At 41.8% G+C, this 27,926-nt stretch overlaps 1 protein-coding gene and 1 pseudogene across 3 annotated transcripts in view; one reads left to right on the top strand and one right to left on the bottom strand.

Moving 5' to 3' along the window:
• PITPNC1 (phosphatidylinositol transfer protein cytoplasmic 1) overlaps positions 1-27,926 on the top strand; it is a 258,196-nt gene that overhangs the window by 4,646 nt on the left and 225,624 nt on the right. The gene's annotated exons all lie outside the window — the stretch shown is intronic.
• On the bottom strand, positions 17,907-18,026 carry LOC116746477 (annotated as a pseudogene).

Below are 27,926 nucleotides of genomic sequence, written 5' to 3'. Positions count from 1 at the left end.
TTATGGTGGAGTTCAAGGCCCTTCCCTCCTAAGCCACTCCTTGGTGCTGCCACTGGTCCCAGCATCTTGGTCCCAAACTGCATCTTCAGGGCTCCGTGGAGCACAGTCTGATCACTCCTCCCTGGCAAGTCCTTATCGGTGAGATAAGCATCTTCCAAGAGCTGAGCACAGCCCAGTATGATCTAAGGTGGGAATCTTTTCAACTTCATTGCTTGCTTTGGTGTTTAATACTTCCTTTTCTGACTGCATCAACATTAATGTCTGGGATTTACTTGTGATCTTCAGGGATTTTTTTTTTTTTTTTTGCGGTACGCGGGGCTCTCACTGTTGTGGCCTCTCCCGTTGTGGAGCACAGGCTCCGGACACGCAGGCCCAGCGGCCATGGCTCACAGGCCCAGCCGCTCTGCGGCATGTGGGATCTTCCCAGACCGGGGCACGAACCCATGTCCCCTGCATCGGCAAGCGGACTCTCAACCGCTGCGCCACCAGGGAAGCCTGATCTTCAGGGATTTGACGCACGATGGAAAACAGAAACACTCCCCTCCAAGAAAAGAAGAAAGAGAGAGAAAAGAAAAAAGAAAAAACAACCCAACTTTTTAACAGAATATTATTTTATTCTTTGTCCTGGCAGGGAGCCAGCGCACTTTATCCAGGCTCCCCTGAGTCCCCAGAGAATTTTCTTGCGCACATTTCTGAGAACAGATTTGGGATAGGGGTGATGCTGTCTCTGGAATGACATAAATGAAGATGCCAAAATGCCCAACAGTGTTCCTTTTTGCTCCGTTTTAAAGCATTTTCATGAAATGCATCTGCAAACCTATTGGGACAGAAATTCTTTAAGGAAAGAGGGTTTTTTTCATATATAAATTTATTTATTTATTTTTTGGCTGCGTTGGGTCTTTGCTGCTGCGTGCAGGCTTTCTCTAGTTGCGGCGAGCGGGGCCTACTCTTCATTGCGGTGCGCGGGCTTTTCATTGCGGTGGCTTCTCTTGTTGCAGAGCATGGGCTCTAGGCGTGTGGGCTTCAGTAGTTGTGACGTGTGGGCTCAGTAATTGTGGCTCACGGGCTCTAGAGCGCAGGCTCAGTGGTTGTGACGCACAGGCTAGTTGCTCTGAGGCATGTGGGATATTCCCGGACCAGGGCTCCAACCTGTGTGTCCCCTGCATTGGCAGGCGGATTCTTAACCACTGTGCCACCAGGGAAGGCCAGGAAAGAGGTTTTAAATTTGATATTTTCATCAACACTTTGTTTTCTGTACAAAGTGATATCCTTGAATGTAAAGGAGAAAAGACTCCTTGGATTAATCTCATAGACCTTCTCCAGGGTTCCTCATAAACATAATTTTGGAATTTTTTTTTTTTTAAGAATGAGCACTATTTTGACTTTTTTTTTCCTAATTGTTAGCTTAGTTGGGAGGGACAAAGGGTGGGGTTGTGAGTGATTTCTGGGTGATCCCGTTAGCTTCTCTGGCCTGTTTCACAGTCATCAGGGAACAGTGTTGCTCATTGCTGCCCAGCTGTCTCCCAAAGCTCCCTTCTTGGTCGTGAGGGGCACCCGGGAAGTGGGGGGCGGGTTAATGGATCAGTGCAAACCTTTCACCACTAATAGAACAGACAACGAGGAGCAGATGCTGTCTTCCTGGCTGGTCAGTGAAAGTGACTTTGTGGAGAAAGGACACCGCATTTTCCCTGTGATTTGGGTGTGAATGCCTGTCACATGAAACAGATTCTAGGCCTTGGGAGAAAAAAAAAACAAAACCACTATTGTTAACAAAACCCTAGTTAAAAGTGGGTAGTAATTAACTTTTGCTTTTCATTACAAAGGCAGGGGGTGAATTCCCAAGGCTTTTAAAAATCAGCTTCAAAACACTGTATCTGATTGAGTATAACTGATATTCAGGGAAAGTGAGGCATCTTCCTTTCAGAAAGGCTCTCATTTTGGTGAATGGAGAATACTATTTTTTATAGGTAGCTTTCAAAAAAAAATAATCTATTTTCAACACTTAACCTCTTTAAGATCTCTTCCTTGCCCCAGTGTCAATCAGGGAAGTGTGCGTGTGTGTGTGTGTGTGTGTGTGTGTGTGTGTGTGTGTGTGTGTGTGTAGGGCAGAGGGTTCACAAAGATGTTTTGTTTTGTTTTTTTAAATATAAAAGCGTGTGCACAGTGACAGGCAGTAAGTGTGTTTTTCAGGGGCAGCGATTACTGGAAAAGTACGTCGAGGTTCATTGCTTTGGCCGCCTGAGTGAGGGTGCAGGTGCCCTGGCTGGCCTCTGTGGATTCTGGCCTGCTTTCTGTCGCCTGGAGGTCTGTATGGTCAAGTAACTCTGAAAACTTTTTTGAAAACTAGCAAACGTGTCTGCCTCTGTTCAGAGAAGAAGACAAATACAGAAACCAGCTGATTTGTAGCAAGAAGTCAGGAAGGTTTTACAAATCTTTAGCAAATCGCTGGGAGACGAAATTTAGCAAATCGCTGGGAGACGGAAAAAAGAATTTCAGATTGCAGACTGCCAACTGCCTGCCCTCTGTGTCTCATGCTTGAAATCAGGAATTTTGTTGTATTCCCAAGTAGAGATTTTTTGTAGGCTACATGGCAGATGAAGTTGAAGTGTGTTATAACTATTAAAACTGGAAAACAAATTGTATCTGGAAAATGTAAAGTTTGAAAAAAGTATCTTATGAAACCTTAGAAGCAATTCATACAAACAGGATCTCGGGGTGCACACCTCCAGGGGGCGCCATTTACATGGAACCCAATCGGAACGGTGCAACGTGATAGCCCTGCAGCTCTCAAGCTCCCCAGCCCCTGGTGCTGTCATGTGTGAAAACTTGAGAGTTAACAGCAGTCTTGCAGGTTTATAAGTGGATATGTTACCTCCTCAGAGACATCTTTCCTGACCACTCCATATAAAATAGTTTTCCCCTATTATTCTCTATCTTTGCACTTATTTCCTTCATAGCATTTATCTTTTTAAAAAATTTTTATTGGAGTATAGTTGATTTCCAATGGTGTGTTAGTTTCTGCTGTACAGCAAAGTGAATCAGTTATACATATACATATATACTCTCTTTTGAAGATTCTATTCCCATATAGGTCATTACAGAGTACTGAGTAGAGTTCCCTGTGCTATACAGTAGGTCCTTAATAGTTATCTATTTTATACATAGTAGTGTGTATATGTCAATCCCAGTCTCCCAATTTATCCCTCCCCTCCTTTTGCATTTATCTTAATCTGTACTTATTTGTTTACTTGTTTGTCATCCATCTCCATCACTATCTTTTCAACGTGTAATCCACATAAGAAAATACTAACAAGATCTTTTAACTTATTTTTCTTTCATACAAAGTCTTTGAAATCCAGTGTGTTTTCCATTTGCAGCACATTTCTTTTTTTCATTAAATTTTTTTTTTATATTGGAGCATAGTTGATTAACAATGTTGTGTTAGTTTCAGGTATATAGCAAAGTGATTCAGTTATACATATACATGTATCTTTTCTTTGTCAAATTGTTTTCGGTTATTACAGAATATTGAGCGGAGTTCCCTGTGCTAGCACATTTCAATTCCCATTGGCCACTTTGCAGTGCTCAAGGGTCACATGTGGCTGGTGGCTGCCATATTGGATAGGGCAGCTCTACTGCTTAAACCTTGGGTCTGGCACACAGTAAATGCTTGCTGAATGAATGGATGAGAAGAAACTGAGAAAAATAGGAACCTTTTAGGAAAGCTGTCCCTAGATGTTTTCCTTCACACTGTTTAAGTTTTTCACTTAAGCTTTATACCTCTTGAAATTTTGCAAACTAGAGATTCTTTTTTATTAAAAACCTCCTCATTTTAAAATTCCACAGCAGTACCTCTGAGAAGTTTGAGGCCATTCATTCCTGGGAGTTAATGTAATCAGTCTGCCTTCCTCCAGATTCCTGGAGGGGTATATTCAATATCTATTGCTATATAACAAATTTTCACAAACTTAGCAGCTCCATGTTCTTCTGGAGCTTGGAGTACTCTTCCAAGTTCACGTGGTTGTTGGCAGAATTCAGTTCCTTGTGGCTGTAGGACTAAGTCTCCCCTTTCTTGCTGGCCATCAGCTAGGGGCCAGCTCTTAGAGGCCGCCTGCTATTTCCTGCCATGTGGCCCTCGCCACAATGTGGCCGTTTGCCCCTTCAAGGCCAACAGGAAAGCATTTGCTCCAACTCTGAACCTCTGACTTGTCTCTGACCTCTACTCTTTTTCAAAAAGAATGGTCTGATTAGGCCCACCCCCATTCAAGGTGAAGGAATTGTACATATACAGGGTGTGCACACTGGGAACCTCAGGGATCATTCTGCCTACCGTAGGGAGATGAGCTGAATTGAAGGAATTTTCTGTTGGAGGAAAGAAGTAGTTATTTCTCGTATCTAGGAAACTTAGGGATCTGGAAGGTTCAGGCTGGCCCTGGGGCAGCATGAAAGTGTTTATCACAAATACTTACTGACCTCTTACTCTGTGCCAGGTGCTAGGCTAGGTGCTAGACCTGGTGCCAGGGATGGAGCAGCAAACAAGGCAGACGTGATCCCTACCCTCTTAGAGCTTACAGTCCAGAGAACATTGGAGAAGTTTCCTTGCTGTCTTAAAATAGATTTTGGTGATGGTTGCACAACTCTGTGTAAATATATTAAAAACCATTGAGTTGGTGTGTAAAATACATCTCAATAAAGCTGTGTTGTTTTTTTTTTTAAAGAGGTATCTATGGATTTTTCCAGCAGAATAGACCTCTATGTTCAGAGAGAGAGCCATTGACAGAAAGCACGGAAATTGAATTATGAGTACGAACACTGAAAAGTTATGGTCCCTCTTCTCAAGAAGATGACTCTGATTGTCCTGAATTTAGACAGCTTTCCAAAGGAGGTTGTTCTCTTCTGCAGCAGTGTGGGAAAAAAAAAATCTGCCAGATTTGGACTAGAATGACCACAATTTAGGTCAGAATTTGATACTTAGCGGAAAAAACATAATCACAACTTGAACAGCTACAGGGCTTTAGGGGGTGGCGGTGGAGGGGGGGTGGACATTCATTGACAGATTTCACAATCTTCAGGAACAGCCCCCCTCCCCACCCCTAATTGGAGACAGAGGCTGGCACCAGCCATCATTAATGGAAGGAACAGTAAGTACCTGGTGACCTTTCTGGCTGTGGTTCCAAGTGCAGTCCTCTGCTTTCTCTGCACATTGAGTGGGAAATGATGTGTTGGCAGAATGAATCCTGGAATATGTGTTCTGGAGGAGATGATTCTACATGGGAGTTGAGTCCTCTGCTTTATTCATCTCTGGCAGATGTCCTTGAGACTTTCCATCACAGGCTTCATTATAAAATAGACTAAATGACTATTTAAACTGTGTGTCAATAGTCTCTGTCTAGGATGGCAAAATCATGCCGCGTTAGGCTGGGCAAGTCTCCCAGGGTGACACAGAGTTAGAAGGAACCCCCCTGTGCCCAGGACACACTATCTTGGCCACTAGCTTTACCCGTGACAGAGAAAGGAGTATAGGGTCACTGGCCACTTCCTGGCCTATGGCCTGAGCAACATTATACAATGCTGTTTGTTGATTTAGAAACACGAAAGCCAGTGCTCACCAAGATTTTGACATCAAGTATAAAGTGAGTCATTCTTGGGCTTCCCTGGTGGCGCAGTGGTTGAGAGTCCGCCTGCCAATGCAGGGGACAGGGGTTCGTGCCCCGGTTTGGGAAGATCCCACATGCCACGGAGCGGCTGCGCCCGTGAGCCATGGCCGCTGAGCCTACGCGTCCGGAGCCTGTTGCTCCGCAACAGGAGAGGCCACAACAGCGGGAGGCCCGCGTACCGCAAAAAAAAAAAAAAAAAGTGAGTCATTCTTTCATTTCCCAGCACTCTGACAAAGGGGCCAGCTCTTAAAACTCCTTTTTAGATTTTAGTGGAAGTCGACTCATCCACCTAAACAAGTAGCTAATGTAAGTTCTTGATCAGATTTATCCAGTGGTTCTTCACTTTTTTTTAATCTTTCTTTTTTTTTTTTTGCTTCTTTTAAGTTTGGGTGAAGCACAGCCTTCTAGAATTCCTGTTGTTCCCAAGCAAAGAAAAAACATCATCATCCTTTAATTTCTTTAGAATTAATCTGACAATCTTTAGGGTGTTGTTTCTTTCCCAGGATGAATCACCTAGAGAAGTGAGATTGGCCAAACAAATGTAATTTGATGACAACCTGTAATAATGTTGTTTAAGCACCTAATCTAAGCAACTAATCTCCAAAGACTGCGCCCTGTCCCATGTCAACTACACACACACACCATTTAGGTCTGATTATATTTGCCGTATTAAGGTCAGATCCAGATGTTTCTGAGCATTAGTTTGTGTATTTTTATACCCCAATTAACTGATCTGTGTATTTATTCAGAAGAAAATTTATCAGCTGGGGTTAGAGAAGTCACCATGAACTTGGATGCTAATATAATTAAGTGATTGAAGCCTTCAAATGAATTAGGTCTTATTTGCTGGATTAGTTGGAGTTCCCCAAAACTCTCCAATATTTTCTAGTTTTAACCGTCATGGTGGGATTTATTTATTTATTCTTGAAACGACCAAGTTTCACTTATCTCCTGGCTCTCTGGCAAGAGTGTTTCCAACTGGCATAGACCGTTTATAGAGATGGTGTAGGACCTTTTAATAATTACTGTGCCCACGCTTCCTGAAAGGTATCGTAGAGAACTGAATAGTCCCTAGGAAGTGCAGGGTTACACTGTTCATTATGCTTACCTGAGCCATCTCTGTCTTCGTGTCTTACACAGATTGTGAAAGTTGCTTGCCCTGATTCTCTCTTTTTTAAACAATAAATTTATTTATTTATTATTTTTGGCTGCTTTGGGTCTTTTTTGCTGTGCGCAGGCTTTCTCTAGTTGCAGCGAGCAGGGGCTGCGGTGCACGGGCTTCTCACTGCGGTGGCTTCTCTTGCTGCAGAGCACCGGCTCTAGGTGCGCGGGCTTCAGTAATTGCGGCACACGGGCTCAGTAGTTGTGGCTCACGGGCTCTAGAGCACAGGCTCAGTAGTTGTGGCGCACGGGCTTAGTTGTTCCGCGGCATGTGGGATCTTCCCAGATCAGGGCTCGAACCCATGTTCCCTGAATTGGCAGGTGGATTCTTAACCACTGCGCCACCAGGGAAGTCCTCACTTTGCTTTTCTGTACATAATAAAATAGCACTATGTGCCTCGGCGATGCATCCCGTGAAACCTGCTTGGTAAGTAAGAGTTTTAAAAATTCAGTTTCTGTTTTGTATGCTTGGATTGCAAGCAGTCACATTCCGCATGCAAAGGAGGCAAAGAGAAATTACATTTGTCCAGCGCTTTCTTGTTTATTTAATCCTTGTAATGGTGCAGTGAGTTGGATATTAGCATCCCATTTTACAGATGTGGATCACAGGTGCTTGCATGGCTATTCAATGGCAGACCTGGATTCATGCCCATGCTGGTCAGACTTCTGAGCCCAGGCTCTTTGCTTTCCCATTTCTGCCTTCCCTAGAATCCCAAAGCTGGAAGGAGCATTAGAGATTATTTAGTTCTATCCCAATACACACACACACACACACACCCCTTAAAGATTAAATAACTTGTTCAGGATTATCAAAGGAAATAATTGGGGGAAGGTAGTTCTTCTGTTCCAGTTAAGCTAAGAGAGTGGTCCATAAGCTTTATCTCCTACTGAATAATCAGTTTTATTCAAGTATTAAACCAAGTGACATTCCTCAGTTTAACTTTGATAAATGAATCATACTCCTCTTTGAAAAGAAGTTTTGTAGTTCATGCTCTAAAAAGAGAACCACCCCTACACTTTGAGAAATTATTCCTTTTAATGGCAGTGACAGCCTTTGGCTTTCATAGACATCTTTAGCCGAGATGTTCACTGATAAGCACTTGTAGGTTTCTCAAAATTAGTATCTGGAAATAACAATGGGAACAGACAAGTGACACCATGTTTCTGGCACATTTCGTTGAAAACTTAAACCTCTTTCACATGGAGGTAAGCAAACTGGAGGGTATGAAAAATGATCAAAATGTATTAGTCAGCACTGTGTACTTTCCCTTCCTGCTGAGAGGTGGCTCCTTGGAAACTTGTGTCTCACCTTTACTAGCATTGCCTCACAGGCAGTTTACAAACCACATGCACAAATTCATATTGCTCCTGTAGAGTCACACCTCATGTGGGCTAAAATAAAATTTTTAGCTTGATAAGATTATTATTCTGAAAATGGAGCTATAAAAGGCTTTTTTAAAATTAAAAATTGTCCTCCAAAGACATTTACCGTTATCAGGAATGTTCAAAACAATGAAAAAAATCCAAACAAACCTGTCTTAAATTTTACGGCAGAGATTCAGAGATGTTTTGCTCTGTGTCAACACTATGGAAATAAACATGTAATGCCCTAAAATGAACTATTTGAAGGGGACCACACTTAATTGGATGTGTACATTCAGGTCAGTTTTTTAAAATAATTTTAAAAAAATTATGGTAAAACATATTACATAAAATTGCCATCTTAACTTTTTGGTTTTTTTCCCACACTGCGTGGCATGCGGGATCTTAGTTCCCTGACCAGGGATCGAACCCTCGCCCCCTGCAGGGAAAGTGTAGAGTCTGGACCGCCATGGAAGTCCCCGTAACTATTTTTCTTAAACTTATTATTTTTAATTTTTATTTTATTTAATTAATTTATTTATTTAGTTTTGGCTGTGTTGGGTCTTTGTTGCTGCACGTGGGCTTTCTCTAGTTGCTACTTTTTGTGCGGTGCACGGGCTTCTCATTGCGGTGGCTTCTCTTGCTGTGGAGCACAGGCTCTAGGTGCATGGTCTTCAGTAGTTGTGGCACACGGGCTTAGTTGCCCCGCGGCATGTGGGATCTTCCCAGACCAGGGATCGAATCCGTGTCCCCTGAATTGGCAGGCAGATTCTTAACTACTGAGCCACCAAGGAAGTCCTTAACTATTTTTTAAGTGTAGAATTCGGTGGCATGAGGGCATTCACATTGTTGGCCAGCCATCACCACCATCCATCTTCAGAACTCTTTTCATCTTGTAAAACTGAAACTCTGTACCCATAAACAATAACTCCCTATCCACCTCCCTGCAGCCCATGGCAACCACCATTCTACATTCTATGAGTTTACTGTTCTAGGTATCTGGTCAGCATTTTTTTCTTTCCTTTAAAGCACTGGTTATATTACTTTATCATTAAACTCATACATCATTTCCTGAAGCAAACTTAATAAAACTTGAATTAACAGAAGGTAACTAGAAATATTTTCTGAATTCTGCCTTCTTTCAAAGGAGGAAAATGACAAGATGGACCTGTATCCATATTTTGGGTGGCATTAATGACTCAATTTAGTGACCTATACCTTTGTAGCAACAGCTGGAGTGCCTGACAGTTTTAATTCAGGAGTCCTACTATATTGTCATTTAACACAAAAAGTGCATTTTTGCTTGGAATACTTACTAAGACAGGAAAAAGTACCAGTGCATTTTAGAAGTATTTCCAACAAAGTTGTCACTGACAAGTGTTCTTCAATTAAAGTAGAAGACAGAATATTTGATTAATGATAATGCTTTATTCCTGTACCAGGTGGAAACAGACATCAATTGGACTCTTTTTCTAAATAAAGAAGTACAGTTAAAATGTTAGCTTTTTTTTTTTTTTTTTTTTTTTAGGATTTGATAAATATTTAACTCAGGAGAAAAAAACGAATTTATTATTATGACGGCTTATTAACAAGTTCACTTTGCAACATTTTCATTGTTGTCAATTCTCTTAGTGATGTCTGTAGGTAGAGTTTTCAACTCAGTAGCCAACAACCTGGATTTCATTAGATTTTTTAGGATTATAGTCCTGCTGCTCTCAAGGAGCAGTTTGTGTCCTGCACTGTCCAAGAAAGTAGTGGGTTGTAGAAAAATGTTGGTCTCCAGTCCGAGAACTTTCCAGTGTGCCTGGGCCACCTTACAGATGTCTGTTTAATCTCTAATGCACCCGAAATAGTAGACATCTGCAAAACAAAGTCACAGAAAACAACACTCTTGTTAAAGTAGTAATTAGCAGTTTAACCAAATAGAAAAACAACACTGGATAGATGTTTAAGAAAACAAGACTTGTAATCACCTCCTTGTATGGACAGGTAGTTCTGAAGACAGGGTTATCACTAAAGTTTGTATTTGAATCCCTGGACATGTCTTCTGAGATGTGTGAGTTCCCTGTGTTTTGTACCCTCTTGACATGGGCCTTCATCAGGAAAATTTTGCTGAGTTTACCCTGACCTGAAACAATGATGATGAAGATGCTGGAGCCGATGAAAAGACAAATAAAGCCATTCATGTCACCTAACATTTATCATCATTTTGGGCTATTTCAGCCTCCATTAAAGTGACATGGTGGATAAAAGTGGTTTTCTCAATGCTTGAAAAGTGCTGTGAAAATAGACGGTTCTTTTGCTCAATGAGGCAGGTTTAAAGATACGAAATAGAGTTATTTACTCCCCCGCCAAGTGCAAAGAGTTTGGTAACTAGAATTGTCTTTAATCATTGGGGTACAGACTGTACTGTGTACACTGGAGACCCAAATCCTGGACTATTGAAGGCTATGACGAATGCTTCTTTTTTGGATGTTGTGTTTTTGTTGCTCATAAAGAGGCATCGTGCTCAAAATGAAAAACCTTTAGATTCAGGATTCAATAGTTCACCTCTTTTGGATTGTGTTTGATGGAAACTTGGATGCAGCTGAGTGTAATTATGTTTTTTCCAGCAGTATGACATATAGTGCTGCAGAGATGGCTGTTCTTAGAGATTTCTTGCCAAGACTGGCTGAAAAGGAGTTTGGTTATTGTTTTCTTAAAAAATAGTAATTAGGCTATTAGTTGTCCAAATGGAATAACCCCCTTAAGCCTTTTCAAGAAACACACATCCAAAAGGGTCAAGTATATTTAAAATTAGCCATTATTTACATAGTGTTCAGCCTTCTGCCTTAAATCTTTTAGGAGGTTTTTGTTTGTTTTAATGTTGGTTATATCTGTCAGAAACCATCTTTTTTTTTTTTTTTTTTTTTTTGCGGTACGCGGGCCTCTCACTGTTGTGGCCTCTCCCGTTGCGGAGCACAGGCTCCGGACGCGCAGGCTCAGCAGCCATGGCTCACGGGCCAAGCCGCTCCGCGGCATGTGGGATCTTCCCGGACTGGGGCACGAACCCACGTCCCCTGCATCGGTGGGCGGGCTCTCAACCACAGTGCCACCAGGGAAGCCCAACCATCTTATTTTTTAAAGGGGTTCAGGAATGGTTCTCATATCAAAAGCAGCCAAATCCCTGGCATCATAGGAAGCTTCATCATAGATTCATCTGTTTTTCATCTGCAGAACGGCTGCATTCAGTGTTGTCCTGGCCTTTGGACAGTCTCTTCTGTGGATCTGGAGAAGGAACTGCGCACGGGCCTTGCAGGCCTCTATCTTTGAGGATACTCAAGAGCAAAGGAAAAAGAAGCAGTTAGAAATGGTGGCCAGGGCTAATGGACTGTGGTTCTGGGATGGAGCCCAGGCCTGTTTGTGACCACTGGGCTCAGGATTTGCCTTGGTGTCTCTCAGATCCCCAGATGAGGTAGAACCTGTTCACCCAGATGCAGACTCACTTGGCCCTGCCACATGCCACCCCACGACACACCTTTTGGGTGTGTCTCGTCTTAAAGCTGGATGATCAGCTTTCTTTCCTGTTGGTTGGGTCTTTTTGAATGGCAAATCAGCCGTACCTTACAAAGTTCATCTTTTAAGTCCTGGTAATCGCCCCACCTCTCACGGGGAGTATCATGCCTGAAAAGAGGCCTCATCACTTTCAAACATGGTTTTCCTTTCATTTTCCTCTACCCTTTCCTTGGCATTTTATCTCCTGGAGCTAAAGTACCTATATTGCCCTAACTCGGGGTTTCTGGCTTAGGGTGGTGCAGTATGGTGAGGTCTTGCTGATTGATAGCCATGAATTGATTTAGGAAGACTGGATTTTCTTGTGCCTCAGTTTCCTCAACTTTCAATACCCCTCTTTTTAAATTTTTTATTTCTCATACAAGTTTAAAGGTTACAGTTATTTTTAGTTATTACAAAATATTGGCTATATTCCCCGTGTCGTACAATACATCCTTGAGACTATCTTATATCCAGTGGTTTGTACCTCCCACTCCCCCACCCCTATATTTCCCCTCCCCGCTTCCCTCTCCCCACTGGTAACCACTAGTTTGTTCTCTATATCTGTGAGTCTGCTTCTTTTTTGTTATATTCACTAGTTTGTTGTATTTTTAGATTCCACATATAAGTGATATCATACAGTATTTGTCTTTCTCTGTCTGACTTATTTCACTTATCATAATGCCCTCCAAGTCCATCCATGTTGCTGCAAATGTCAAAATTTCATTCTTTTTTATGGCTGAGTAGTATTCCAGTACCCTTCTTTTTGCCTCCATGAGGGGCTGATCACATGACATACAAGCCCATTCAGCAAATGTAAGGGACAGTGATAATTGTCCAAGTGTGGATGCTGTGTGAATACCTGGTAATCATGCATTCCCTGAGCTGTGCATGAAATCACACGGTCTCACACCTTTAAATACCTTTATTTTAGAAGTCCATCTAGTACAATATTCATTTTTGGAGTCTGTACTTTCCAAATGGCCCGTGGGAAGGAATCCTGAGGTGTCCAGAGGATCTGAGTTTGTCCTGTGGGAACGTTATGTCATAGTAACACATGCTTAAGGATTAGTTTATTTTCAGCCCTGCAGAAGCTATAAATTGCTTCCTAAAATTTTATTCTCCAACACCGTAATGTTTATGTTGCTATGGTGGTATGTCTCTTGCTTGGGTGTCAAGGTTGCCATTGGAAATAGATAGGCCAAAATAACAGCTTAACAGGTGGCTGTGCTTTGTGAAGTTGTTTGTAAAACTATTTTATGAAGTCCAGTGCAAGTAAATCACCCGACTGTGCCCTTTACTGTATTTTGTATTTGAGCACATTCTTTTTTTTTTCTTAACACATTCTTCCCCTTTCCATTTTAAATATATATAGACTATTCCCCTTTTTCAAGCAGCACCAAGCTGGTTTCCTGTAGTAACACAAGGCAAGAGTCCAGCTCATTTTATTTAGCAGCGGACGTCCTTTCCTTATTTTCTGTAGTTGGAACCCTCCTCCTAAAAATAACCCTTCTTTTTTTACTGTGCTTCTTTTTATAGCTCCTGTGCTCTTTATTTAAATAAACCTCTTTTTAATATGCCATTTACATATATATGTACCTACACACATATATGTATACACATACATATAGGTATATATATTTCCCTGTAAAGTATAATCCTTAGTGAATGTGGTAATAGAAATTGTTTCCATTGACCTGTCATTAAGCTGTCACCTGTTATTTATGATCATTTTCTTTTGAGATAAAATTTAGAGAGAACCTGAGTGTTAAACCAGTTCAGCTTCCTACCCACTGTAAGAATCTTCTATAATAATCTCGCATGGCAATCATCTTGCCTTTTAGCTTAAATACCAGCATGGCAGGGTGCTTGCTCTTCTGTGATATAACATCTATGATTGTCCACTTTGATGTGTTAGAAGATGCTTTTTTTTTTTGGCTGAGCGGCTTGTGGGATCTTAGTTCCCTGACCAGGGATCAAACCCAGGCCACCAGCAGAGGAACTGGGGAGTCCTAACCACTGGACCACCAGGGGATTCCCAGAAGATGCTCTCTTATGTTTAATTGATGTCTGCCTCCCTAGAACTTCCATTTTCCTGTCTATGGTGACACAAACACAAGCCACTTCCACATGCTGGCTCTTTAAATATTTAGAGAAAACTATAATGTTGTCCTTTGGTTTTCTCTTTTGCTGGCTTAATATCCACAATTCCCTCAACAATTCACCTTAGGAAATGGTTTCAGACTCCCTGCCCAATCTGTTGGACCTCCTCTGTTATTGCCCTTTCAAAAATATTGAATGCGGTGCTCTAGAGCAAGGGTCAGTAAGCTTTTTCTGTAAAAAGGCCAGATAGAAATATTTTAGAATTGCAGGCTATAAGATTGCAACAACTCAACTCTGACCTTGCGACATGAAATCAGGAGGAGACAATACGTAAATGAATGGGCATGGCTATGTCTGGTAAAATTTTATTTATGGACCCTGAAATTTGAATTTCATATAATTTTCAAATGTCATGAAATATTATCCTTTTGCCTTTTTTCAAACCCACGCATAGCTAGCTCGTGGGCCGTACAAAAAGAGGTGTGGGCCAGGTTGGGCTCAAGATATTGGAGGACCAGTGCTGAAAATATGGGAACTGTTACTTCAGCACACTATGCTATGTTGATGCTTTAGTATTAGCATTGTCATTTTTGGAAGCTGCATCAGACTGCTGGCTGACCAGGTTATCAGTTCACCTTCGTCTTATCCACGTGATTCTTCGGGCAAAGCTAAGTGTCTCCATCCGGTGTGTCTGAGGCCTACAAAAACAAGCAGCCTTATAGTGATAACAACCATTACCGTAGGACTTTGAAATGTAAATGTGATGAATGGCATCTGCTGATTTCAAGTTTGACAAAATGTTTTTGGTTCTTGCTTTTGTTATTTACCGTATTAGCTACTCCTCTTAATTTAGTGCTAGATGTGATAAGCATGCCTTTCTGTCTTCATCCAACAACACAGCGACTTTTCAGTCCAATCCAAATCCTAAAATATAGGTCATAGCTGCTCACCTTGGTTGCAGAAACCAGTAAGCACTTGGGTAGAGAGATGAAGCCTTCAGTTATATTAATAAGCTTAAGAATGGATTATCCTCCACTTCCTCATTAGTTTTAATTTTAAAAATAAGGTTCTCATGAAATTTTTTTGACACAGTTTAACCAAGATTACAATTTACCATGCAGAGGAGAAAATTTAGTAAATGGCGAAGCAATTTTTTTTTTTAGTGCCTAAATGTTTAATTAAAATTATATATTTCTTTATGTGGACATTTAGTTAAGAAGGCTTTGCTTTTTCACAAGAAAGGGGAAAACACAGAGGGCCAATGTTTGTGGAACATTCTAGTGTGCCAGGATCACTGTGTTAATTATCTCATTTCATCTTTGCAGTCATCCTCCAAGGTGGATCCTAATATCTTCATTTTACAGATGTCAGAGAATCAGTGGCAGATTTGGATTCTAATCCAGGGCTCTTTGGCTACAAATTTCCATTTGCTTTCTCCAACACCATTGCATCATCAAGTTACTTGTATTAATTTAGACAGTTGATTCTAAAATGGATATATGTTCCTGAATTAATTACTGGAATGATACATTTCTAGAGTATATATCCCAGAAACTGTGATATAAAATAAAAATATTGATTTCCTTAGTGGAAAAGAGTGTTCAGGTTAAAACTATTTGCTTTTGCCGATCTTTGGTAAAACTGGAAACATAGATACAATTTTCGATGACCTATAGCGATTATAAATCTTGAGGGTAACCTTGATTGTTTTTAGAAAGCTTGTCTGTTTATCTAGACCGTATCTTGCAAAAAAGGCACTTCAAGATGTCATTATATGAATATTCAGAAACTAATAGAGTCTAGATGAGAATGTGTGATAATCTAAAGATATCATTTAAGTCGGGGCTTTAAAAATATATTACTTCCGGCTTCCCTGGTGGCGCAGTGGTTGAGAGTCCGCCTGCCAATGCAGGGCGTACGGGTTCGTGCCCCCGTCCGGGAAGATCCCACATGCCGCGGAGCGGCTGGGCCCGTGAGCCATGGCCGCTGAGCCTGCGCGTCTGGAGCCTGTGCTCCGCAACGGGAGAGGCCACAACAGTGAGAGGCCCGCGTACCATAAAATAACTTCAAGTGAAGAACAAGCCTCATAAACAAGTTCCTTACAATTTCCTATGGTCTAATTCCACCTTATCCCAAGTCCTTAAAAGCAGATTTATAAAAGGGAGAGGAAACAACTTTTCAGAATAAAAATTTGAAGCTCTCAAAGTAAAATATATTGATATTTTAATTGTATGAAATTGTATGACATGGATTCTTTAATAATAGCTGGTGCTGGGACTGTCAAAACCTTTGCTGAAATTATTCCATGAGGAAGCTGGTTTATGGCTTTCTGGAGCTGGAGGGCCGCTCATGCTTTAGTTTATAAGTTCCTTGGAGGGTTGTGATTGTCATTGCCCCATAATTTTCCGTAATGGTATTTTGCACACTGAGGTTGCTTAGTTAAGGTTGACTACCAACTTATGGTCATTTAAATTCAAATCCAATTTTTGTGTTGATTGTGGTTTGAAAAACAGGAAAAAAAGTATATTTATTGCTCTTGTAAATGTTTTGTTTTTTTATCGAATATTGAATAGATATGAAGCAATACACCCATGAACCTATTGCCCAGCTTAATAAGTAGAATGATACAAGTTCATTGAACACTCTACATGCCCCCAGTGATCCCAGGCTCTCTATACATGTGGCATCCCAGAGGAGGTAGTCTTCAACAGCTTGCTGGGTTTTTTTCTATTAACTTTTTGTATGGAGATATAATTCACATAACATAAAGTTCATTCTTTTAAATAAGTGTACAGATCACTGGTTTTAGTATATTGACAAGATTGTGCAACCATCACCGCTTTCTTATTCTAGAACATTTCTATCACTCAGAAAGAAATCCTGTCCCCATTGTCAGTCACCCCTCACTCCCCACTTTCCCTAGCCCTTGGCAACCATTGATCTACTTTCTATATTTATGGGTTTCCGTATTCCAGACATTTCATATAGATGGAATCATAAAATATATGGTTTTCTGTGTCAGCTTCTTTCCCTTAGCATAGTGTTTTCAAGATTCATCCATGTAGCATGAATCAGTACTTCATTCTTTTTTATGGCTGAATAATATTTCATTGTATGGATATATCACATTGTGTTCATACAGTTATCAGTTGATGGACATTTGGGTTGTTTCCACTGTTGGGCTATTATGAATAATGCTGCTATGAATATTCGTGTCCGGGCTTTTGTTTGAACAACAGTTTTCACTTCTGTTGGATATATACCTAAAGGTGGAATTACTGGGTCGTATGGAAATTCTGTTTAACTTATTGAGGAACTGCCAGAATGTTTTCCACAGTTGATGCACTGTTTTATATTCCTACTAGCTGTGTATTAGTGTTCTAGATTCTCTGCATCCTAGCCAATACTTGTTACTTTCTGTCTTTTTGATTCTAGTCATCCGTAGTGGGTGTGCAGTAGGATCTCAGCCTGGTTTTGATTTGCATTTCCTTAATGACAATCATAATGTTGGACATCTTTTCATGTGCTTATTAGCTATTTCTCTATCTTTGGAGAAATTTCTATTCAAGTTATGTGTCCTTTTATTGTTGGGTTCTAAGAGTTCTTTCTGTATTCTGGATGTTAGACCCTTATCAGATAACATGATTTGCACAAATTTTCTCACATTTCTCACTTTCTTGATAGTGTCCTTTGAAGCACAACAGTTTTAAATTTTTATTAAGTCCAAGGTACTTTTTCTTTTGCTTTTGGTGTAATATCTAAGAAATCATTCCCTAAGCCAATGATCCAGTGCCACAAAGATTTATACTTATGTTTTCTTCTAAGAGTTTTACCACTTAAGCTCTTACATTCACGTCTTTGGTCCATTTTGAGTAGATTTTTGAGTATGGTATAGGGTAGTGGTCCAAATTTATTCTTTTGCATGTGGATATCTACTTTGTCCTAGCACCATTTTTTTTTTTTTAGCTGTGCTGCACAGCTTGCAGATCTTAGTTCCCCGACCAGGGACTGAACCCAGGCCCCGGCAGTGAAAGCGGCAAGTCCTAACTACTTGACCGCCAGGGAATTCCCAGCACCACTTTTTTTTTTTAAAGCCTACAGCACCTTGTATTCACATTTGGTCTCCCATTCAAGTACTAACCAGGCCTAGACCCTGCTTAGCTTCCGAGATCAGACGAGATCAGGTACATTAAGGGTGGTATGGCCATAGATTCCACATCATTTCTGAAAGGACTGTGTTTCCCCATTGTATTGCAGAGCTTGATCTTTTTTTTTTTTTTTTTTTTTTGAGGTACGCGGGCCTCTCACTGTTGTGGCTTCTCCCGTTGCGGAGCACAGGCTCCGGACGCGCAGGCTCAGCGGCCATGGCTCACGGGCCCAGCTGATCCGCGGCATGTGGGATCTTCCCGGATCGGGGCACGAACCCCTGTCCTCTGCATCGGCAGGCGGACTCTCAACCACTGCGCCACCAGGGAAGCCCGAGCTTGATCTTTTTTACTGAACATTTTGATCTTGAGATTGATGCATATAACTATAATTCATTCACTTTTATGGCTGTAGAGTATGTGTTATATGAATCTGCCGTAATGTATTTAATTCATTCTTTGACCCATAGTGGGTTGTTTCCAGAGTTTTGCTTTTCTACACACTGTTGCTGGGAGCGTACTTAAACATGTTTTTTATTACCCACATGTGAGAGTGTCTTTCTAGGGAATATGACTAGGGGTGTAGAGTTATGCACATGTTTCCCAAAGTGATTGTAATATTTATGCTCCTATCAGCAATGTATAAGAGTTTATATCTAGGAAAACTCAGCTTCTAAACGTTCTCTTTGTTTAGTGTCTCCTTGAATAGTTATTACCCAAAGGAAAGAAGTAGTATTTGCAAGTGGAATTTGCCTCTTAGGCTTCTACTATTTTATTAGCAAGAATTATTATTATTTTAAAATTATTTATTTATTTATTTATGGCTGAGTTGGGTCTTCGTTGCTGCGCGCGGGCTTCTCTCTAGTTTGTCGAGTGGGGGCTATGCTTCCTTGCGGTGCACGGGCTTCTCATTGCGGTGGCTTCTCTTGTTGTGGAGCACGGGCTCTAGGCGCACGGGCTCAGAAGTTGTGGCTCGCGGGCTCTAGAGCACAGGCTCAGTAGTTGTGGCACGCAGGCTTAGTTGCTTCGCGACAAGTGGGATCTTCCTGGACCAGGGCTCGAACCCATGTCCCCTGCATTGGCAGGCGGATTCTTAACCACTGCACCACCAGGGAAGTCCAGCAAGAATTATTGTAAGCAAGCAAAAGGCCAGTAGCCGGAGAACCCAGTATCCAGTTAGTATCTCTTTAAATTTGTAAATATCAGTGTGAGGCTTAAACAGATCTTTGGCTCGTTGAGATGGTGAAGCTTTTGCTAATAGTGAATAAGGGTGTGTGTTCATTAAAGCAAAATCACACCAGCCTATTATTACTCTCTTACATAGGGTCTGGGACTAGTATAGTGTAGCAGTTGACAGAATCAGGGTATCAAGGGGTGAGGAGAGCTGCTTCACTTTCTTGGAACCCGCATATTATAGTTATGCTAAGACAAAATTGTGTCCATGATGATGAGAAACATACCCTATCACATCCTATAGCATCATGTGAAAGGGTTGGCTGACACAAAGTTGGGTAGATGGTACTCAGAACATTGGAGGAGATGGAAATGCTCTCTGCTTGTGATTACAGGGAGTTACAACTGGAAAACACAACAGCTCTATGCTGGACCACCAGTGTGATCCAGGTAGGTGGGTGTCAACAGGGATGGCCATGAGAAGGTGAAGAAAGGCCTCTGGAAGGCAGGCGGCTGGGGGGTGAAGGAAGCCTGCCTAGCAGCATCAGAAAAGCATGTGGGGAAGTGCTCCAGCTCAGAGTGGGACTCAGGGACAGGATGTCAGTTACAAAGCAGGAGTGAGGGTTGGGGGAAGAAGAGATGGGCAAGATGCCCCAGCCCTAGGGGCACTTGAGTAGCTCATCAGTTGCTGTATTCAAGAAACTGAAACTCAAATCCAAGAGAAATGGCAACTCAGTCTCAGGAACAAATTGATGTTCTGACTAGTGGTGTCGACTGAATGTTTATGGTCTCCCCCACCCCTCACCTTGACGTTAGCCCCAGGATGCCTGGAATTAACCAAGTCCTCCAACTCAACTAGATACTAAAGTCTTGATGACTCCTCACTCATTTGCATCCCTGTAATTATGCTCCTGATCTCTCGTGAACTGGGGAAAGAGCAGAAATTGGAAGATAATAAGTACTGGTATTCCATTTCCTCAAATATTTATCTTTTCACTTAAATTTCTTTTCCCTTTTATTGTATTATTTCCCGTTTACAGATTTCTTTTTGGTTCCTATCTATTGTTTCTCCATTATAGTTTTCCTCTGCAGTTAGTTGGTTCCTGGATGTAATTTCAGAGTATTTGAGAAGCTGAGAATGATGGGGGAGAAATTGAAAGTGTAGGTACAGAAAGAGATGACAGTGGGGGAATGAAATTTATTGTTCCTTTTGTCCAATGTGAAGCCAAAGCTGGAGGCTAGATCATTCAGAAATAGAATTCAGTGTTTTCTAAGCTACCTGCATATAAGAATGACTTGGTGGCGTGACCTGATTCAATACTTCTGAGGAGAGGATAAAGAATTTGGTTTTTGTTTGCTTACGTTTTGCGATACGCGGGCCTCTCACTGTTGTGGCCTCTCCCGTTGCGGAGCACAGGCTCCGCACGCGCAGGCTCACGGGCCCAGCCGCTCTGCGGCATGTGGGATCTTCCCGGACTGGGGCACGAGGCCGTGTCCCCTGCATAGGCAAGCGGACCCTCAACCACTGCGCCACCAGGGAAGCCCAAGAATTTGTTTTTTTAGCAAACACTCCCCATGACTATAATAAACCAAATATGGGAATCAAACTTAAGCCTTTTTAAAATAAAGCACCCAAGTTGGACCCATTAGTTCGACTATAGAATTACTGAATATTTTTAGTATTGACAGAGAAAAATACTTTATAAAGTGCTTAAATTTATTTATTTATTTATTTATTTTTGCGGTACACGGGCCTCTCACTGTTGTGGCCTCTCCCGTTGCGGAGCACAGGCTCCGGACGCGCAGGCTCAGCGGCCATGGCTCATGGGCCCAGCCGCTCCGAGGTATGTGGGATATTCCCGGACTGGGGCGCGTAACCATGTCCCCTGCATCGGTAGGCGGACTCTCAACCACTGCGCCACCAGGGAAGCCCATAGATTGTAAGTTTCTTAATAACAAGACCCATGTCGCATTCTTCTCCGAATCCCTAGGGTCAGCACACCCTCTTTTACAGTGAGTCTAAGCCTTTCAGTGTGACATTTTAAAAAAATAATATATTTATTTATTTATTTATTTTTGACTGTGTTGGGTCTTCGTTGCTGTGCACGGGCTTTCTCTAGTTGCGGTGTGCAGGCTTCTCATTGCGGTGGCTTCTCTTGTTGTGGAGCATGGGCTGTAGGTGCACGGGCTTCAGTAGTTGTGGCACGTGGGCTCAGTAGTTGTGGCTTGTGGACTCTAGAGCGCAGGGTCAGTAGTTGTGGCACATGGGCTTAGTTGCTCCACGGCATGTGGGATCTGCCCGGACCAGGGCTCGAACCCGTGTCCCCTGCATTGGCAGGTGGATTCTTACCACTGTGCCACTAGGAAAGTCCCTTGTGTGACATTTAAAGTCCTCCAGGGCAGACTCCCCCCACCCTCATCTTCTGCCCCTCCCTTGTATCCCATGCTTGGCCAAATGAAGTTAATTGCATTCCCCCAATGTATTATGTAGTTAACTTTTAATATCTCTTCTTTTTATTGCCTTGGCTCTCTTGAAAATAGAGCTAACGAGATTGTTGGCTATTAGAGTTACATGGACATGGTTATATAATGGCTTCACAATGCCCTTAATAAATGAAATCTAAAATGTTACATCTTTTTGAACCCAGAAACTCATTCTGACTTTTTTCACTCTGAAGAATTATAACATTTTCTGAAGATCATGTTGTCCTCTTCCTTCCTCTGGATGTTATGCAAGGAACTTTGGTTGAAAATGATGAAGTCCCAACTTAGATAGGATAAATATGCAATAGTCACGTCTTTCGGAAGGAAAACATTGACTTTTAAAAATCGTGCTTGCCTGAAAAACAAACCTGAGTGTTTTTTATATTTATGTGTAAAAATGTGCTGCCATTCTTTGCCCTCATTTGTATGTTGAAAAACGATTGCAAAATTGAAGGTACACCAACATCAGTGTCATGTGTGTTTAATATGGAAAATAGCATGGCAACGACTGGACTCTTTATGAACACAGGTACGAACTCTGAAAAACTCACTTCATTTTCCAAATAACGCTTTGTCCTTTTTTGTATGTAAATGGGCACCCCTTTTCATTATTCATATGTATTGCTATTTTATTTACAGTGGAGTTTTGCATAATTTCACCCACTGTCAAATTAGGTTAAGATCATATATTTTCAGCTACAGATGCATAAACCTAGCGAAAACGAGACGGTCATGGGGAGCTGGGACAGATGCAGTGTATTTCTGCCTAGATTCTTTGGCCCCCAGCCTCTTGTTGAGGTTCTCAGGGTGCAGGGATGCTGATGTACCTTGATAGGGTCCTGCCATATTTGAGAAGTAAGGGTTTATAAATAGTCCCAACATCCAGGACCCCTCCTGGTTCCTAAGCTCAAAGTGGTGTCTGCAACGAAAGCAGAGGCAGAGTTAACAGGATCTGCGTATAGTCTCTTGGTTGCCAGCCTTCCTGATCTTCTAAAAGGCCCGTTGCTCCACAAATCTAGAGTACTGAAAGGCCTGGGTTGAATCTCTTCTATTTTCTATAAAATTCTGCGTGTCTTTTGAGGTGGGTCATATATCTTTGCACACTTTTAAAATAATTTCTCATCAGTTGTCCCCCTGAGAGCATACTTTTGTACTTGGCACTGTGGAAAAGGTCTCTCTGGTTTCCCGCAGACATGGGGGCCCTGACTGCTTAGTCAATGGAATACAACAACGTATTAGGGGTATCCTTCCCTTGGGAAGTGCATGTCATAAATCTCACTGACAGATGATTCAGGTCTTAAGGCTCCTAAGCACATAACCTCGTTATCAGGAGATGATTGTGTAGTAGACTAAGATCTGCTTATAGCCTTGCAGATTATTATAAAGCACCCCCCCAATACCTTTTTTTGTGTGTGTGTGGTATGCGGGCCTCTCACTGTTGTGGCCTCTCCCATTGCGGAGCACAGGCTCCAGACGTGCAGGCTTAGCGGCCATGGCTCACGGGCCTAGCCGCTCCGCGGCATGTGGGATCTTCCCGGACCGGGGCACAAACCTGTGTCCCCTGCATCGGCAGGCGGACTCTCAACCACTGCGCCACCAGGGAAGCCCCCCATACCTATTTTTATTAGAGACTAAATTTCTAACTTGCTCAATTTGTTTGTTTATGGCAGCGCTGCTCTGCCGGTCCTAGGAGAAGACAATTTTACATTTAAATGGAATATTCTAACTTTGCTTAGTAAGTAATGACCTAGAAATTACAGTGCAGGGAAATGGGATTTCAGTGTTTCATGAAAAAAGTTCCTATCAGAAGAGCATCGTGTTTTTCATTTTTTGGATAGGTAGGCAGATTTCTACCTGTTCCGTGAAACAGCCTTGCTAGAGGGGGAGGAAACGAACAAGAAAGGCATTAGCGACCAAGGATGACAGTCATTTTAGGTTTTCTGCTTAATATAATCATGATGAAAATGAATGCCCTCGACCAGAGAAAACACACAGTACTGATGCCTTGGGTTGCGTTCAGAGATCTCTCAGCCTGTGAGAACTTCATGTTACTTGGGTCTAGCTTGGCATTGCAAAGTAACTAGCTCTTTTTATGCCAGCTGACAGAGGACCACACCTTCTTTGCCCAGATTAACACTGGATTGAGAATTCAGTGAATTTAAGCAGAGATGGTGGCTTGCAACCACAACTAAAAGCTTGCTTAGAGGGAGAAGGAGAAAAGGAGAGGGAAAATGTGGAAGCAAGAAAGATGGCAATAGGAGGTTGGAAAAGGCTGGCAGCAGGTGCAGGGGATGGAGGGGTACATGTGGCAGAGAAGTAGAAGCTCTCTCCGAATTGTTCAAGCAGCTCTGTTTCATTGGCACAGATTCTAGAAGTTTCCTAATTCTTGGGTAGAGCATAGATAGGGTGTATTTCCTACGAAGCCAGATTTATATCCAGCAAACATTATCTCAGGTTGCTGTGCCAGACTCATGCATCCTTCTCTGTGTCTTTGTCTCAAGTTTTGTGGATTCGGTACATGCTTTAGATCTCAGAGCTAGCCAGGCTTTCATGCTTGTTTGGGATACTTTCTAGTTTTGACTTTAAAATGGGATCAGGAGAATTCTGAGAGAGGGAAGTCCCTCTTTTTCTCTGAATTACAGAGTAAATGGACTCATGTTAAAAAATTCTTTTATTCCAGAATGATCCACCTCTGCCTGTACATAAAGCACAAAGTTATCAGAGACATTTTCCTTTGTGCTCTGTGGGCCTGACATGAGTCTGCCTTTGATTCCCAAGGGGGTGTCAGGAAAGCACTGCTTTTCAGATTGGAGGTATAAAAAGGTACTCCATGGAAGGGAATATATTTTATTGATCAATGATTAGTGAGTCTTTTTTATGACATGCTTTGTATTAAATGCGATTTGAAAACCTTCAAAGGAAGATTCGCAGGAATTACTAAGTCACGGCCTGTCGGCATACCTCCGAATGCAGCCAGAAGCAGGGGAGCAAAAATCTCAGTGTGTAGCAAGATCTCTAAATTCTTGGAGGCACATGACGTGAATCCGTTCAATTTTCTGCTTGTGTTTTTATTTCCAGTGCATTTCCTGACATTTATGTATTTTCTCCTCATAGAAGCACTTATAGTGCCTTGGTACTCAGGCTTATTTTCCAGTATTTCTTCTGATCAAATCAGTAGTCCTCTACTTACATAGTCTGTATGCAGTGGAAGGAAAATCAGAAATGCCTAATGTGGGTCCTAATTCATAAAGAGCCTACTAAGAATCTCACCATCCATGAATAATGCATTGTCCACGAAGTTAACTAGAACATACTCAGCTCCAGTCCATTTGTGGGGAGGGGGCTCTTTTAGGGTCCTTCTGGGTGCACGGGGGAAGGTGGTACTTTGGGAGACCTCTGCACACCTCTCCCTGGCTTCTTCCCTTCCAGGTAGGCTGAGCATAGGCTTTCTTCTTTATGGTGCTTGTGAGAACTTGGTAGGTGGAAAAAGAACTGTTAGTTTTTCACCCTGTGTTGGATTCATTCACACGTACAGCATAGGATCAATGTCTTTTATCTTGGTGCCAAAGACTTGGGAAAAGCAGATGGTAAATTTCAAAACCCATTTATGTTGTTCCTAACCCCTTTGTATAGCATGGCATTAGGGAAAGAACCAGGTTGCTCTATCAGATGACACCTTATCCAGGTTATGGCTGTTCTTAAATGGCTTTATGTGAAGTCCCACTCTTTTTGTGGTCTTAGAGAAGTTATCTTAAAGCTTCCTGTGCCTTAGTTTCCCTACCTCCTTGAAATGTGGCAAAAGTACAGTGTCCATTTGTCTAGTCAGTATTTATCAGGTTCTGGGAATACAGTGGTGAGTGAGCCAGCAAATCCTTCCTTGATGGGGCTTACAGTCTAGAAGGGCCAAGCAATTAGAGACCTTCCAGAGATAATAACTAGAGGTGAATTCCACATGTAGATGATACATGAGGCCAACAGGAAATGACCTCAAATTGAAGTTAAGATTCACAGTATGAGAGTTTAATATCTGTGAACCCTTGGAACCCAGCAAGGTGAGCTGGTATAACTTGCAGGAAGTATGACTCACTTGTGACTGTAATGAAGAAGGCGTAAACCTAATCATCTGAAGAAAGACTGTACCTATATATGCTGCGAAAGACTGAAAGGAGAGGCAAGGAAAAATAAAATAAAAATAAAAGGAGAGGCAGAGAGCAAAACAAAACAGCACGTCCCCAGGGCTGTCCCAGGAAGTGAGGAGGTCGTAGACCTTTGACATTGTCCAGCTATCATTACATAGAGTTGGGGGGAGAAAACAAAACAAAATAGGGTTTTGGGGATAGAATGAATTTGAATCCCAATCTTGCCACTTCTTACTAGGTGCTTGACCTTGGACAAGTCACGTCAACCCTCTGAGCTTCCGTGTGCTCATCTTTTAAAGTGTGCCGAGACAGGGAACTATATTCAATATCTTGTAGTAACCTATAATGGAAAAGAATCTGAAAAAGAATAGAGATATATATACATGTATAACTGAATCACTTTGCTGTACACCAGAAGCTAACACAACATTGTAAATCAACTATACCGCAATAAAAAAATAAATAAAAGTGGGCTGAGAAAGAGTGGTCATGTGGTCGTGCCTCAGTGCCTTCTGTGGCCTATGCACTTAGCAAATGTGGCTCTTCCCGAAGGGATGAAGCTCAGATTTGGACCCAGCAGCTAGGTCTTAATTCTGTTACTCCCAAGACTTCAGCATCCTTGCCTTTTTTTTTTTCTTTTTAAATATGGGAAAGAGTACAAGGAAGAGCTGCATTTTAATTGTATTACTGCTTAACTGCTAATTGTTTTGATAGATTGAAAAAAGTCCATTGATTCTTCGTGGAGGAGTGCTTGCTGGAGAGTGAGTCAGGCGTCTGCGTTAACTCGTTCAGAAGCTTTTTGTGGCAGATTGATTTAAAAACCTCCCGACAAGACGGGAGGATTTTGTTTAATAGAAATATTGTCAGGATGGCATTGAGATTTGGGTGTGGCTTTCAAATCAAGCAATACAAGTTGAATAAAGGTCTTTTCCCTAACAGACAGAAGAATCTTGATGGATTGGGGAAATACTCACCATCATCTTGCAGGGCTTTGCCTGGGGGAGGTAATATTTGCCTGGAGCACCCTCACCCCCACCAGCAGGCCTGCTGGGGAGAGCTGGTGAAATATGGTCACTAGTACTTTCAACCTACAGGGTTACGTGGTTTACCTGCATTGAATGAAATGGGTGTGCTCCCAACTGTATCTATGTGGGTTTCCATCCTGGGTTCTGGGGTCAAGGGCAAATAGGAGAAGGTTGCTAAAGAAAAGAAGAGAGTTTCTGTAGCTCCTTCAAAAGCAGGCTCCAGATTTGTATTCTCCAGCCTGGAAGGAATATGTGGTCTGAGTCTCACATGAAGAGAGTCGCAGTGTTCCTTCTTGAGCGTCTTGGTCCTTATTTGGATTCAGTGCTGAAACATCCGGATCAGTTTCACAGAAGAGGTTTTGAGTAGATTCCTTGCAGATCTGAAAGTCACACTTCTGTGGAACTGGTTTTAACACCAATCCAAACCCCACTGGTGTTCCTGTTACATTTTACAGCTATTCATATGCCCCTGTATAAATGACCTCTGCAGAGAAAGAAGAATCACTAGTTCATTGTGCAGGAAGATGGGGCCCTCAGAAATAGCTACAGCTTCTTCAAGACCTGTCACCCGTTCGGAAGGTGCATTGCTTCACCAGAAATCCAGTTTACTTTAGGCAAAATTTTTCTTAAAGGGCCAGCTAGTGACTGTTTTTGGCTTGGCAGGCTACAAGGTCTCTGGCACAATCATTCAATGCTGCCACTGAAGCTCAAAAACAGCCATAGGCAATAGGTTAGAGGGATGAGTATGAGACTGCATTTCAATAAAACTCTATTTACCAAATAGGCCATTGGTCCTCAACCTCTGGTTTGCTGACACCTGCATAGATCATCATAAACTTCCTGTACTCTTCGAAGTATGAAAATTATACTTTGGAGTAAGAAACTCATTTGAATATAAATATATGTTTAGAGTTTCTATATTGAAGTATCACAATGTTTTCTTACAACTTATTTAATTTTTATATAAATGTTCCACATTTATTTCCTGAAAATTGGATTTCTCATTTGCATTGCTTGGTAAGGGCACCCATGTTTGATATGAAACAAATTAATTGATAATGCTGGAATTCCTATGCACGTTGAAGTTCACTTTCACTTGCCAACGACGTTCTCAGCACCGTGTTCCGTGCTTCTCTCCTTTGTAGC

Source organism: Phocoena sinus, chromosome 20 (genome assembly GCF_008692025.1).
Source record: "Phocoena sinus isolate mPhoSin1 chromosome 20, mPhoSin1.pri, whole genome shotgun sequence".
Classification (NCBI taxonomy): Eukaryota; Metazoa; Chordata; class Mammalia; order Artiodactyla; family Phocoenidae; genus Phocoena; species Phocoena sinus.
The sequence above is the reverse complement of the archived record's forward strand: the minus strand, read 5'-3'. Positions and strand labels throughout refer to the sequence as shown.